Source organism: Neovison vison, chromosome 1 (genome assembly GCF_020171115.1).
Source record: "Neovison vison isolate M4711 chromosome 1, ASM_NN_V1, whole genome shotgun sequence".
Lineage (NCBI taxonomy): Eukaryota > Metazoa > Chordata > Mammalia > Carnivora > Mustelidae > Neogale > Neogale vison.
Window position 1 is genome coordinate 225,152,655 of NC_058091.1, and position 13,710 is coordinate 225,166,364.

The 13,710-nt window shown below is 36.2% G+C and overlaps 1 protein-coding gene across 1 annotated transcript in view; it reads right to left on the bottom strand.

Moving 5' to 3' along the window:
- Positions 1-13,710, bottom strand: part of IPO11 (importin 11) — a 214,048-nt gene that overhangs the window by 43,856 nt on the left and 156,482 nt on the right. The gene's annotated exons all lie outside the window — the stretch shown is intronic.

The following is a 13,710-nucleotide window of genomic DNA, read 5'->3' on the forward strand; positions in this document are numbered from 1 at the left end:
TCCTGGGACCCTGGGATCATGACCTAAGCTGAAGGCAGAGGCTTTAACCCACTGAGCCACCCAGGCGCCCCTTAAATAAATAAAATCTTAAAACAAAACAAAACAACAACAAAAACAAGGAAAAAACTCTATTCTTCTGAAGATAATGCCTAGAGAAAGAAGACAAGTCACAGACTTGGATAAAATATTTATAAAACATGTGAGAAAGCACCTGAATCCAGAACAAATAAAGAAGTATAAAAGCTGAAGAAGATAACTCTGCAGTTCTTTCTGACCATGGGTCATGTCACCGTGCTTTAACAAAACTACTCTATTTGCACCAAAACAAAAACAAAAACAAAAAGTACTCAATTTAAAAATTGGCAAAAAATTCAAGACACTTCACTAAATAAGCTATGAAGGTGTTATAGGAGTACCTGAAAATATGTTCAACATAACTTAGTCATCAGAGACATGCAAATTAAAACCACAGTGACATTTTAATTAAAAGTTAAATTAAGAAGACAAACAATACCAATTGCTTACAAAGATGAAAAACAATAGGACTTCTCATATATGGCTATTAAGAATTCTTTAAAAAGGCATTTCCATTTTAGAAACTATACCAGCAGTTTTTATAAAATTAACACACTCCACAAAACTTAGCAATCCCATTCCCATATATTTAACCAAGACCAAAACAAGTACCCTCAGATCTGTAAATTCTTATGGTAGATTTATTCATAGTAATTCAAAACTGCAAATGACCCAAATGTCTATCAACTAGTGAATGGCTAGACAAACTGTCAGATACTTACTCAACGAAATGGTTATCAGCAATAAAGAGGAACTAAAGATACATACAACAACTTGGATAAACCTCAAAAACATTACGCTAAGTGAAATAAAACGGACTCAAAATGCTACATACCATTTATGTGACTTTCTGGAGAGGAAATATTATCTGTTCAGTGGTTGCTAAAGAAAGGGACATTAAGAGAACTTTTTGGGGTGACGGGAGTGTTTTATACTATGGTAGTGTTTATACACTGTGTACATCTGTGAAAACTTAATGCTTAAGGAGCTTTACTACATGTAACTATACAATAACGAATCTTTTAAAAAGTGGAAGTACTAAAAAAAAAGAATAAAAAATAAAATAAAATAAAATAAAAAGTGGAAGTACTTAACCATCCACTGAAACACTAAATTATTCTCTTTGAATTTAAAGCCAGCTGAATAAATTTTAAATAACTAAATAAATCTAGAAGGTCCAGGTACCTTCTAGAATCATTCCTACAAGAGAAATACCATGTTTCTCATTCTGCATTAACACAGATGATTACTTTTTTAAATGTTCAGTAAAGAAGTACCAAGTTACTGTATTTTGGGTCATGTTCCCACCTTTGTAAAGTCAAAGTTTTGTCTGTACATTCAAATGTGATCAGATTTTAGACAACTAAATTACCAGTTGGGCAAAATAATAACTAGTTGATATTCTGATACATTTTAATGTGCATATAGTACCCTATTGCAGGAGTAAATATTTTCTAAGTTACTATATTTCCTTTATATAAGAACTTAAAAAATCTTTTAAGAAAGACAGATGCAATCTACTTTATTCATTTCAGGGAACAACACCCTAGAAGAAAATCTAGGAAACCAAAATTGGGCCTACAGTTTCACCCACTAACTGTGTGATCCCACTGAAGTTATTTAATTCAGTTCTCCAGATATTGGTCTCCTTGTCAGTAAAATGAAGGTTGGACTGAAGTATGATAGATATGTGGAGGGTATATAGACATTTTCACTTCCTACTGCAGAGTAATTGGCCACTAATCCATTACGGCATTCTAAGGCAGACAGATTCTGAAATTCCTTTTTAATACAGGAACATTCCAGATAGGTATCAACAACTAATCATGATGAGCTGAAAAAGACAAAAGTCCTCCAAATTACAGCTGTTTACCAGGCCTCTTTGTCAGTACTTTTTAGGGACAACCCACGCAAGCAGCTGCCTTCTCTACTCATATCACCTCCAAATATCAACCCCTTCAGGACGTAATTTCTTAAGAAATCAGTGGAACAGAATTCTGAGTACAGCGTATTTTCTCAAAAGACTGAATATGGATCTTCCTGACACATATGTGGCAATGTAAGTAACCATGGTCTATGAAGTGGGTGAAGGTTATTTAGGGAGGAATGCAGAAGGAGGAAAAAAGTGTATATATTTGACAACCATTTCATCTGATCATAGGTTTTACAATAAATTATCATATTGATCAATGATGATGCTACCAGCACAGGCACATGTTTCTGAGAAAAAGGTACAAAGTTCTACCTCTGCCATAATTAGAAAAAAGTAATAAGTAATAAGCAACAGAATAAAGGATACAATTCTAGAACACCGAACTTCTACAGACATGCACATTCACCACACCAAGCCTTCAAGGTTGAGGGCAGATTTTGATAATCAAAATGCTGCATGAATAGGGTAATCTAGTGATTACATAATTCTTGCCAAAAGGCTTTCCTTCACCCCCTCTCATGAATGGTGATTTTGTTAAGAGGACACTGCTGAAACCAAAACAAAGCTTGAAAACTTCTGAGAGAAAGCTAATGAGTTAAGGAACCTGAAATTTATGTAAAGCCAAGAACTAGAAATAGTCAATAACTGACAAAAAGAAGTGTTAAGAAAATTAGAATAAAGAATGGAAAAGGATACTCATGGAAGCAGACTGGGACAGGCCAGAGGATACAGGTCCAAACTCTGCTTGGCTTATTCATGCCCCATCCAGGCTTGGAGGAGGAATCAGTCATGTGATCAGTGGGGTTCACCTGCCCCGTTCCCTCCCCGACCTCCAGTGGGATTTCAAGTTCTACTGGCTGAGGGGCTGGGACACATGACTGTCTAGTAGGGGTAAGGGAAGTGAGGCAACCTCCATTAGTGGCAGTCACTGTTTCTCACTGGAATGTGACTCATCCTGCATAGAAGGACAATGGAAGCAGAGATGTAGGTATGGGAGAGGGATTAAATTCCGGCAGACAGGGTAAACTGTGCTTGGGCTGGAGTACCTTATTAGGTACCAGAGGGGTTAACCACAGACTTCCAAGTTTGGAAAAGGGGAAAAGGACTATAGCCCAAAGTAGAAAGGTCAAGGAGCAGGCTCTGAATGGGAAGATGGGAGAAGGTGACTCTCAGAAAGGCCAAAAGGAGAAAGAAAGACTGAAGAGGGGAAATGGGAGTACCCATGCCATATTCTGGGGTCAGTAAAAGAAGTCACACAGTAACTCTCTTCAAAGCATTGAAGTTCGAAAAACAGAAACAAAACAACACAAAAAGATGTACCTTAATTCTACTCATTAAGCAGTTTGGGAGAAGTACCCCCAAATAATAGGTATAACAAAAAGGCAAAAAAGGCTTGTACTTCCTGGTACACACAAGACGTATTTATTTAAAGTAAGAAAGAAGTTAAAAAATTTTTTTCTCCATTTTATTATAAAAATGCTCCCTCCAAATATGTAAATGTAACATTTAAAAAATGTAGCTTTTAGATTTTTTTTACCATTGGATTTTTATAAAGTTTTGAGTATCAAATAATCACTTTAGTCACATAATTCTCTCAACCCTTGTCTTTTGCAAATTAAGAATCAATCTTGTTTTCCTATAATAAAAATCTTTCTGAATTAAATGCTTTAAATGTGATTAGACATTTAAAATGGAAACAAATCAAATGAGAACTATAAAACAGAAATGAAACAATGGGTTGGGAGGAGAGAAGGTACTGTACTTAATCTTGTATATATTACCTCTCTAAACAAAAGATAAGAATTAGGTGGGGTTTTTTGGTTTTTGTTTGTTTGTTTGCTTCTTTTAGAGATCAAGGAAGGCAACAGTGGGGAGCGACAGAAGGAGAAGAGTGAAAATCTCAGGCAGACTCCATGCCCAAAACAGAGCTCGACATGGGACTCAGTCTCATAACCCTGAGATCATAACCTGAGCCAAAATCAACAGTTGGATGGGACACTTAACCAACTGAGCCACCAAGGTGCCCCATTGTTTTGTTTCATTTTTAAATTAAAAACAGCCCGTTTTTTCCCTTCCATATGGACTACATTTTGAGTTCTAAGTCAACACTTGATAAGCCTCCTTCTCTGTGTGTCATCTTTTAATGTCCTCTCGTGCACATCAGTCAAACCTGGTATCAAATCTGGTATATAATGTGGAAGAAGTGAAGGCAGGCAGGGGGAACCATGTAATTCTAACTCTCACTTGGTTCTTAACCTCTCAAACAAGTGTTCACTAACAAGTTGAGAGTTCACGTTAAGTAGGAGGCAGCAATTAGAGTCCTGAAAGGAATAGCTAAACTCCCTACTAGTCTATATACAGCTTCCATAGCACAGTGGAGAAATCAAAACTTAAGAGGTAAAAAACCAACAAACAAAACTGATTATTGATTATTCCAGACAAAACTTTACAATCTGTTATAGTCCCAAGGTCATATTTCAGAAGACTGGCTCAATGAGTATTAATAAAAGGTGGGCTTATAGCAGGATACTAATTGATATAAAAAAAAAATTAGTGATCAGAGTGTCATATTATCCTTGCCAAACCTTCTTGGTGAATATGCCACCACGGTCACATTCATTCATTTTATTCAACATTCCATGAGTCCATAAAATGTGTTAGACATCATGGTAAACTCTGGAGATTAAAAAAATGGCTACCTCCAAGAACATGCAGTATGAAAAGAGCAGTCTTCTCAAAAAATGTAAATGGGAAAAATGGACAGCTATATGATAAAGCATGAAAGTAGGCCACTTTCTCACACCATGCACAAGTTAAGATGAATTAAGGCCCCAAATGTGAGACCTGAAACCATAAAACCATAAAACTCCTAGAGGAGAGCAGAGGTAGTAATTTCTCGGACATTGAGGCAAAAGAAACAAAAGCAAAAATAAGAGAGAGACTACATCAAGAGAAAGCTTCTGAAGAGTGAAGGAAATAATCAACAAAACTACAAGGCAACCTATGGAATGGGAGAAAGTATTTGCAAATAACATATCCCCTACAGGGTTAGTACCCAAAATATATAAAGAACTTACACAATTGAACACCAAAAAAATAATCCAATTAAAAATGGGTAGAAGACATGCATGGATATTTCTCCAAAGACATGGCCAACAGACATGTGAAAAGATGCAACACACATGTGAAAACATCACTCAGTCATCAGAGAAATGCAAATCAAAACTACAGAGAGATGTCACTGTAAGCACGGCTGAAACCAAAAACACAAGAAACAAATGTTGGCAAGGATATGGAGGAAAAAGAATCCCTGCGCACTGTTTATGGGAATGCAAACTGGTAGAGCCACTGTGGAAAACAGTATGGATGCTCCTCAAAAAATTAAAATGAAATTACCATATGATCCAGTAATTCCACTACTACTATTTAAGCAAAAGAATATGCAAACACTAATTTGTAAAGACACATGCACCCAGATGTTTACTGCAGCATAATTTACAACAGCAACATTATGGAAACAACTTAAGTGTCCATCCATGATGGACTAAAAAATTGGCAGAAAGGACAAAGAAAACAAGCAACAAATGAGTTTTTTTTTTTTCTTTTAAAGTATGATATCCTGAGTAAGTACTTTTCTCCATTTAATGGATATTTCTGACATACAAAGAGGCACTTGTCTGAAGGGAGAGGATCCAGTCCCCTGAACGGAGTTAAAGAAACACCGGCAAATTATCACTCTCTAATTCTCATCAGTGATCCCCAGAATCTTGATTATTCTACCATCACTTGAGATCTTAGCAATCCAAGTTAACCCACTTTGCACAAAAAATCAATCAATCCCAATTTTGATAAAAATTTATTTTCATTTTACAAGGTTAAATGGGATCCAACAGATCCTACTCACTTCATTACTGAGGACTTCAAGGAGGCAAATGGATGCTTTCTACTCCAGTCTCTTAAATTTCATGCTTTCTCCTTAAGAATTTTCAGGGGGAGATCAAGAACTTCAACATCAAACAACCCCACCTTTCACAAGTTGCTCCTCCTTTCATGGCTTTCAGGCAATTAAGTCATTAACCTCTTGAATATAATAGCTGCTAACTCATATCTGCTTACTCCCTTCCTGCCCCTCACAATGCTCTTCCTCCTTTTTCTATTCGCCTTAATTCACACTTCCTTTACAGCCCTTCTCTGGCCACACCACTGTTAACTGAGCACTCTGTCCTTGGAATTTGCAGTAGCATAAAATGTCAGCACTACTCATTTAGCATGCAACTCATGTGCCATCTAGTTTTCTCCTAATGTTCTTTATTTGCTCATCTCTACACACCTGCTCTAAGACTCTCCATTAACTTTAAACACAGCCCATGTCACCTGGGTGGCTCAATGGGTTAAAGCCTCTGCCTTCAGCTCAAGTCATGGTCCCAGGGTCCTGGGGGAGAGTCCCCCATTGGGCCCTCTGCTCTGCTCTGCTCTCTCTCTCTGCCTGCCTCTCTGCCTACTTGTGATCTCTCTCTCTCTCTCTCTCAAATAAATAAAATCTTTAAACACGGCCCATGTTTTATTTTTTTATGTCCCACAGGACATGATGTGACCTGGGATAAATAATCATGGGAATTAATGATCCCCAGGGCTCAAGAACTGCCCTCCCAGGGCGCCTGGGTGGCTCAGTGGATTAAGCCGCTGCCTTCGGCTCGGGTCATGATCCCAGGGTCCTGGAATCGAGCCCCGCATCGGGCTCTCTGCTCTGTGGGAAGCCTGTTTCCTCCTCTCTCTCTGCCTGCCTCTCGCCAACGTCTGATCTCTGTCTGTCAAATAAATAAAATAAATCTTTAAAAAAAAAAAAAAAAAAAAAGAACTGCCCTCCCTCATTTTATTTTTGTAATATTATTTGTGCTCATCTCTTTTGGAAACTACAAGTATGGATAGTTGAATTATAGATAACATATTACAATTGATTACACTAAACATGAGGCAGAAAGTAGAGCAGAAGGTGGCTGTGTTGTAAACTATTTCTGAAATATTACAGACAACACAAGACAAGTTTAACATTGAAGATGAAAGAAGAGAATGAAAGTAAAAGCGACGGGAAAAAAGTACTGGTAACCTGAACATGGTTCTTCTTTTTCTTTGTCACAAACACTTTTCCTTTTCTTATTGCACATACTTGGTAGATATATTAATGTATTCACATAGACACAAGTTACAAACTACGAAAGAAGATAAGCTTTTATAAACATCCGTTTGTTTGGTTATTCAAGTGTGTTATAAGTGATGTTACACATATATAAACATTAAATAGATGAGGGCTTGAAATTCTATACTAAATATTATTTGACCATTTAAACAATTCCACATAGTTTTCAGTAAACTTTTTTTTTTTCTGTTAAATTCACATGAGTAAAACTACAGTTCTTAATCTTGTTTTATTATTGGCATCTTAAGGCATTTTCTGGGTATATAACAGTATCTGTAGACTGAGTTGCAGAAACTTCATGCAGTGTGATTCTGAAAACGAAATACTAAAGAAAAAAAATCAATCCATCTTTGTGTTTATTGAATCAACTTAAAAACTATGCTGGCTTAAGATATTTCTATCCTTTTGTGTAATTATGAACCTAACCACAAGGGTTCAGAAAACAAACCACCCTTGAAAAGAAGAATAAAACTTTTAGTTCCCAAAGGCATAAATAAATGAAATTTCTAATATTCATTTGATCAGCCCAAACAATAAATATTACATTGAATATGAACAGGACTCTAGTTTCTAACTGTCCAATTTTTATTAGCATTTTTACAGTGAGCATTTTATAGTTCTACTTTTCAGAAAAATGATCTATTCACCAAAGACCATGGATTTTACACTTTCTAAGTGATGGATTGATCTATTTGTATCTTATCTTCATCCCCTTGGACCTGGGAAGAAAACAGGCATGCAGAAACACAAAATTTTCAATTACTTATTCTGAACAGTTCTCTAATCAAAAATTGATGATTTAACAGTTTTTCATAGGAAGTCCAAGACATAAATAAATAGCATTTTCTCTAACCTAACCAGACCACAACTACACTATTCATACCTCACATACAAATGATTAATATTTGAAGTCACTCGTACATTCTTGTATCTTAAATATAGTAGGTTACTAAAGTTAGGGTAATTTAAGAAAATAATAAGATTTAAGCATTAAAAACCACAACAAATAAAATATTCTCTTAACGACACTTCTCTGCTTATACTTTAGGATTAGTAAGCAATAAACAATAAACGGCAGTTTATTTAAAGAAAAGGGCAAAATAAGAAAGACCTGACTAAACAGTCTTATTCCAGACTTTCTACCACACCGGAGGCCACAAAAGTGGTGACATTTACACTAAAATTAGTTTTTTTCCTCTCTAGATATTTTCCAGGATTTAGCTAGCTGAAAATACTTTTGTCACGTAGATGGAAACATATATTCTTTCTATACAGTAATTCTCTACATGGTCATGGAAAAGAGTGTTAATACATCTAGTTCCCTTGAAAAATAGTGGCAAGGAAATAGGATAAAAAATTCTTAGTGGAAATTCACTAAGTTGTTTTAAAATGAAAGTAGGATTTTTAAAAATCCAACAATAATCTTTAAAAAGGCTTTTTAGAGGCACCTCGGTGGCTCAGTGGGTTGAGCCTCTGCCTTTGGCTTTGGTCGTGATCTCAGGGTCCTGGGATTGAGCCCCATGTCCTGCTCTCTGCTCAGCCAGGAGTGTGCCTCCCCCTCTGTCTCTCTGCCTGCCTCTCTGCCTACTTGTGATCTCTGTCGAATGAGTAAATAAAATATTTTTTAAAAATAAAAAATAAAAAAGTCTTTATATTATCAACTATTCCCTCCATTAATTTTTGGAGTGCACATACACAAGCAAAACAAAGCAACCCGTAATCTTTAAGATAGTAAGAAAAACTCTACCAATCCATGTATGATGCCATGAGAAAAAACTGCCACCTTCCGAGACTTTCAAAAGAAAAGACTATGCTTTAAGAACAATACCCAATGATAAAACTAAGTTTCCATCAAAAGATGACAAATGAATGATAGAGCACTATGTGGGAAAAACATTAGGCTGAAAACCACAGCAATACTTGTTTTGAATGCTTACAGGAGTCATTTGATAGAGTGGTTCTTCATTTTTAAAAAGGGATATAAGAGAACTTAATAGAGATTTCATAATAACGAGGGTGGGTATCTGACCTTACCATTTGTAAATGCTTGGTATTGTTGCTGATAAAACTATACAATAAATAAATACAAGATAATCATGAATATGGGACAGGACAAACAAAAAAGCCAACTCTGCTGTCACTAAAGTCATATGAAAAGATATTCACGGCTTGGAGTTACATTCCTAGAGAATTGTTATATGTTGCACAGCCCAGACCAAAATAAAAAGAACGTACACTGGAAAAGTGTTACATGATCAAAAGAGGACTTTGGTAACAAAGGCAAGTAAAGGTGTGCGATCCTTATCGTAAGGACATGGGTTATGTTCTCGTGAGACCAATTTGCTAGGAAGGCCTAGCATTAAAGCTGTTTTTCAGAACCTTGTAAAAGGTTCCCTAGCCCTTTTTCTCCCATTTTGTGACCCTTTAAAACAAATATGGCATATTTTACGGTTATTGTTTTAATGGAGATAAGATAATTGAGTAAAAATGCTTGCTGACTCAAGACACAGGTAAGAGAAGTGTGTAACCCTGGCACTTTATGTAGGAGAAAGTCGAGAACTCCACTGAGAGTACAAAGTTGATGGAGAACAAAGAGGTATCCAAAAATCTTCTTTCCCTGCTACAGTGAATTCTATACAATTCCCTCACTCTCAAACAATGTCCACCCTTATCGTGCCCCAACATTGTCTTTGTCTAACAACAGTGGCAAGCCCCTCGCCTCCAAAAGCCCACGAGACATCTTACCCAGGCTTCCCCACTCCATCACCTGGGACATTCCTGATTTCCTGCTTACTCTTGTTGAGGTGTCTCTTCTTAACAATCAAGTCCTCAAGGACAATCTGACATCAAACATCTCTACTCCAATGCTAGAAGGGAACTGGGAGTAAGTTCCCAATTATCCCAGAAGTGAGATACATATTTCTGAAATTCCAAACTGGAATTTTAAATGTATTAAAAAGTATACTGTTATAAATAAATGGTAGTTGAGTTCTATACCTCTCATTTGTTATGGGGAAAGGATAAAGGGGAGCTTTTTAGGAATGCCTTGGAACCTTACCAAACTTTTACAGAAGTCAGTGGGAAAAAAAAAATGGATCGGTATATAAAACTATCAAAAAACACAACCAATTTATTCTTCTGTGCTCTCATCAGAAAACTTTAGTAAACAGTAGAGAAACATAGTAATCTTGAGAAAAGTTTCTTCACCTGTATTAATTGAGAATATTACTTAGTTTAAACTTTGCTGTTTGAGGTGGTGCTGCCTAAAATGTGAAACAATCATATGCACAAATTATACTGCTTAAACTTTTTATGCATATTATCACTTCAAATCAATTTTATCTTAAGTAAGTTTTTAAATTGTGCAACTATCAAACAACAGTGTCATATGACCTAACATTTTTAAAAAAGCTGCTGACAGAAACTGGAATGAGTACTTAATGAATACCACCATATGCAACTACAACTCCATATATAAAACAATATTAATAAGATTAAAATTTTCTAGTTGAGCCTACATCAGTCATCAATTATAAGTTATACATAAAAATTTTTTAAATCTTGATAAAATTTCTAAATTTCCTTCTTCAAATTTGGGGGCGTTTTTCGGTAAGGTCAAGATAAATACTTTGTTTATGGATATTTCCTAACTCCAAATAACCACCTAGGCTGCTTCTAACATCTTCAAGAGAGTGTAGTCTAGGTGGTGGAGAAGGGAGACATGGAAGAGTTTTCACCTTTCATTTTAAGTATCTCTGTATTCTCTGAAGTCCTTTTTCCAAAGAGCATGTACTTTCAGTAATTAAATAAAAAACTTAACTAGAATTGTGTGGATACAACAACAATAGAAGTGTATTACTAAAAACATTTTCAAGGTGAAACAAATACCACGTATCTTTCCCCAATGAAATAAGTAATTTATGTAAGAACAGATTTATTTAAATGTATTCAGGTTATCTCCTATAATCACAACCAAGGACAAAGCTTTAAACTAGACAGGGAAAAGAACAATGAAAACTCTTGTAGGGGTGGTGGGGTAGTGGGGAAGCGGGGAGGGCGGAGAGATGTGGCTTTAATTTCTCTGAAATTTCTAGTATAATCTCAAAGCCATGATCCCCAGACCAGCACTATCAGCAAACTTACCCACACACACACTCAACAGGCCCCACTCCAGACCTACTGAATAAAGAATTCTGGGAGGGGTGGGGGGCAACAATCTGTATTTTAACAACCCAGGTGATTCTGGGTTTGAGAAGCACCACCTTAAGGTATATGGGACAACACAATCATTCTTATCATTACCTCAGGTTCACAATACAGACTCAATAATTACCACTTGGTTTAAATACTCCCAGACTGTTTCAGGCTAATTTTATACAGGAAGTATTAACTTTTAATAATAAAAAAGAGAAATGTGGGGGAAGAGGAAGGACAGCACAAACATGAAATACGTAACATTCAAGGGAAAATTTTTAACACGTATTCGTAGTTCAGGTCTCTGTTAATAGATCAAGGATGGGCACTTACTATATGCCCAATATTCTACACAGTATGAATTTATACTAATAAAGATAATCCATACATAGTCTCCATGGCTTGAATTACCATCTATTTACATTAAAGATTCCCAATCAAGGCCACTAACATCTCCTGGGGGCTCTTTCATCTTATTTTTCCTCACTTACCTGTCTCCCAAAGTCATGACTCAAATGGTTGATGTTATTAAGAGAGGATCATATACTTCTGGTGTACTAGACAAATGGAAGTTTACAAATTATTGACCTTTACTAGACAGATCTCTCCTGTAATCTTCTGCTTTGGGGATATTTCCACTTGGAGATCAGATGTGTATCTCAAATTCAATGTATCCAAAATTGAACTCATTATTTTGTCCCCACCCATATCCCCAGTCCTTTTGATTCCTTTGTTCATTAAATGCAACCAAATGCTGCCTAAGCCAAAAAATTACCATCTTTGATTTATCCCTTACTTGCCACCCCTTAGCCAACCACCAAGCTCCAGAATCCATCCATCCATTCTCTTTGCCAATACTCTGCCACAGGTCTCTGGTACCTCACCCCGGGATTGGTGACGCAAATTCCCACTCAATTAACTCTGCATCTAGTCTCATTGCTCTTTCCAGAAAGAAATTACCCTGTAAACAGTAAATCTGATTAAGTCATTCCACTATTTCAAATCCTTCCATGGCTCCCTGCTGCTCTAAGGAAAATATTAAATTACAATATCCTTCACCATCTGGTATCTCTCTCCAGCTGCAAATCTTACACCACCACTCATAACTGGTCACACTGAATGTTACTTCATGAAAAGCAGCATTCTTTCTCTTTCTTTGACTTCTGTGATACGAAGTTACCTCTACCTATTACTCAACTCTTTTCATTTCTGCTTATCCTTCATGATCCAGTCTCAGTGTCATTGTTCTCAAAAAGCCACCTAACACTTCCACTTGATGTTATACTCAGTAGCACCTCCGCCTGCAATACTTACCATCCCATAGAGAAACCATGTGCCTCCTCTAGATTTCAAGTTCTACCAAGAATAGGAGCCATGCCTATGTTGTTCACAATTAGCACCTAGACAGCAGCATAGCATGCAATGAAAAGCATGTGCCCTAGAGTCAGACAGACCTAAAAAGTGTCATAAATAGAATTTGGCACAATTTCTTAAGTTCACTTTCCCTAGCGTTCCCTACCTGTAAAATGTAGATAGTTACAAGGTTTTTTAAGGATAAATGTGAAAATATGAAGTATTTACTAACATAGTGCTTAGTACACAAAAATGTTAGTATCATTACTTAATATAGCACCTATTGAAGACATACGCTGAATGAATACAGTATTCATAAATTATTAAAACATGTATTTATTAATGCTAAGCTCATATAATTCATTATATTTCCAAATAAAATTTGTAAATCTTTAAGGAGGCTTCAGTTGAATTCATGTCCATGGCACTGAAGTTTTCCTGTAACTAACATTAAGCTGAATTATAAAGCAGAATGTTCAAAGAGAATGACTTGTGCCTCACTTTCAGGAACAATTTGTTTGTGAAGCTGAATCTGCTCCAAACCAGGGCTTTCTAAAGAACGTAGGGAAGTGTTACAAATTGAGGCAGTTACATTATACCTCGCTGACTGATAAAAGCTGTAGTATTCAAGTCTATTTTCCCCTGAGTTTTCTGGTGCCTTTAGTTTTTGCTTAAATTGAACAACTTTGTAGATCAAAAAAATGATTAAAACACAAGCTAAGATGAAAAAAGCCAGCAAAATGTCAAAAGCCTCATTCAACTTTTCAACTTCTTGTGTACAAATGAGAGATGTTTTCCCTGACACCGAAGCATCATCAATCGGTAGAGCACTGTTTTTTTCCAAGTTCAAGTTAACAGAAGAAGTAAGCTGTATTTGCACAGGTAACACTGCAGTAGCCTCTAATGGATTACCAAATGTATTCTCTTGAAAAAATCTATTGGCAGGTGCAGTACGACT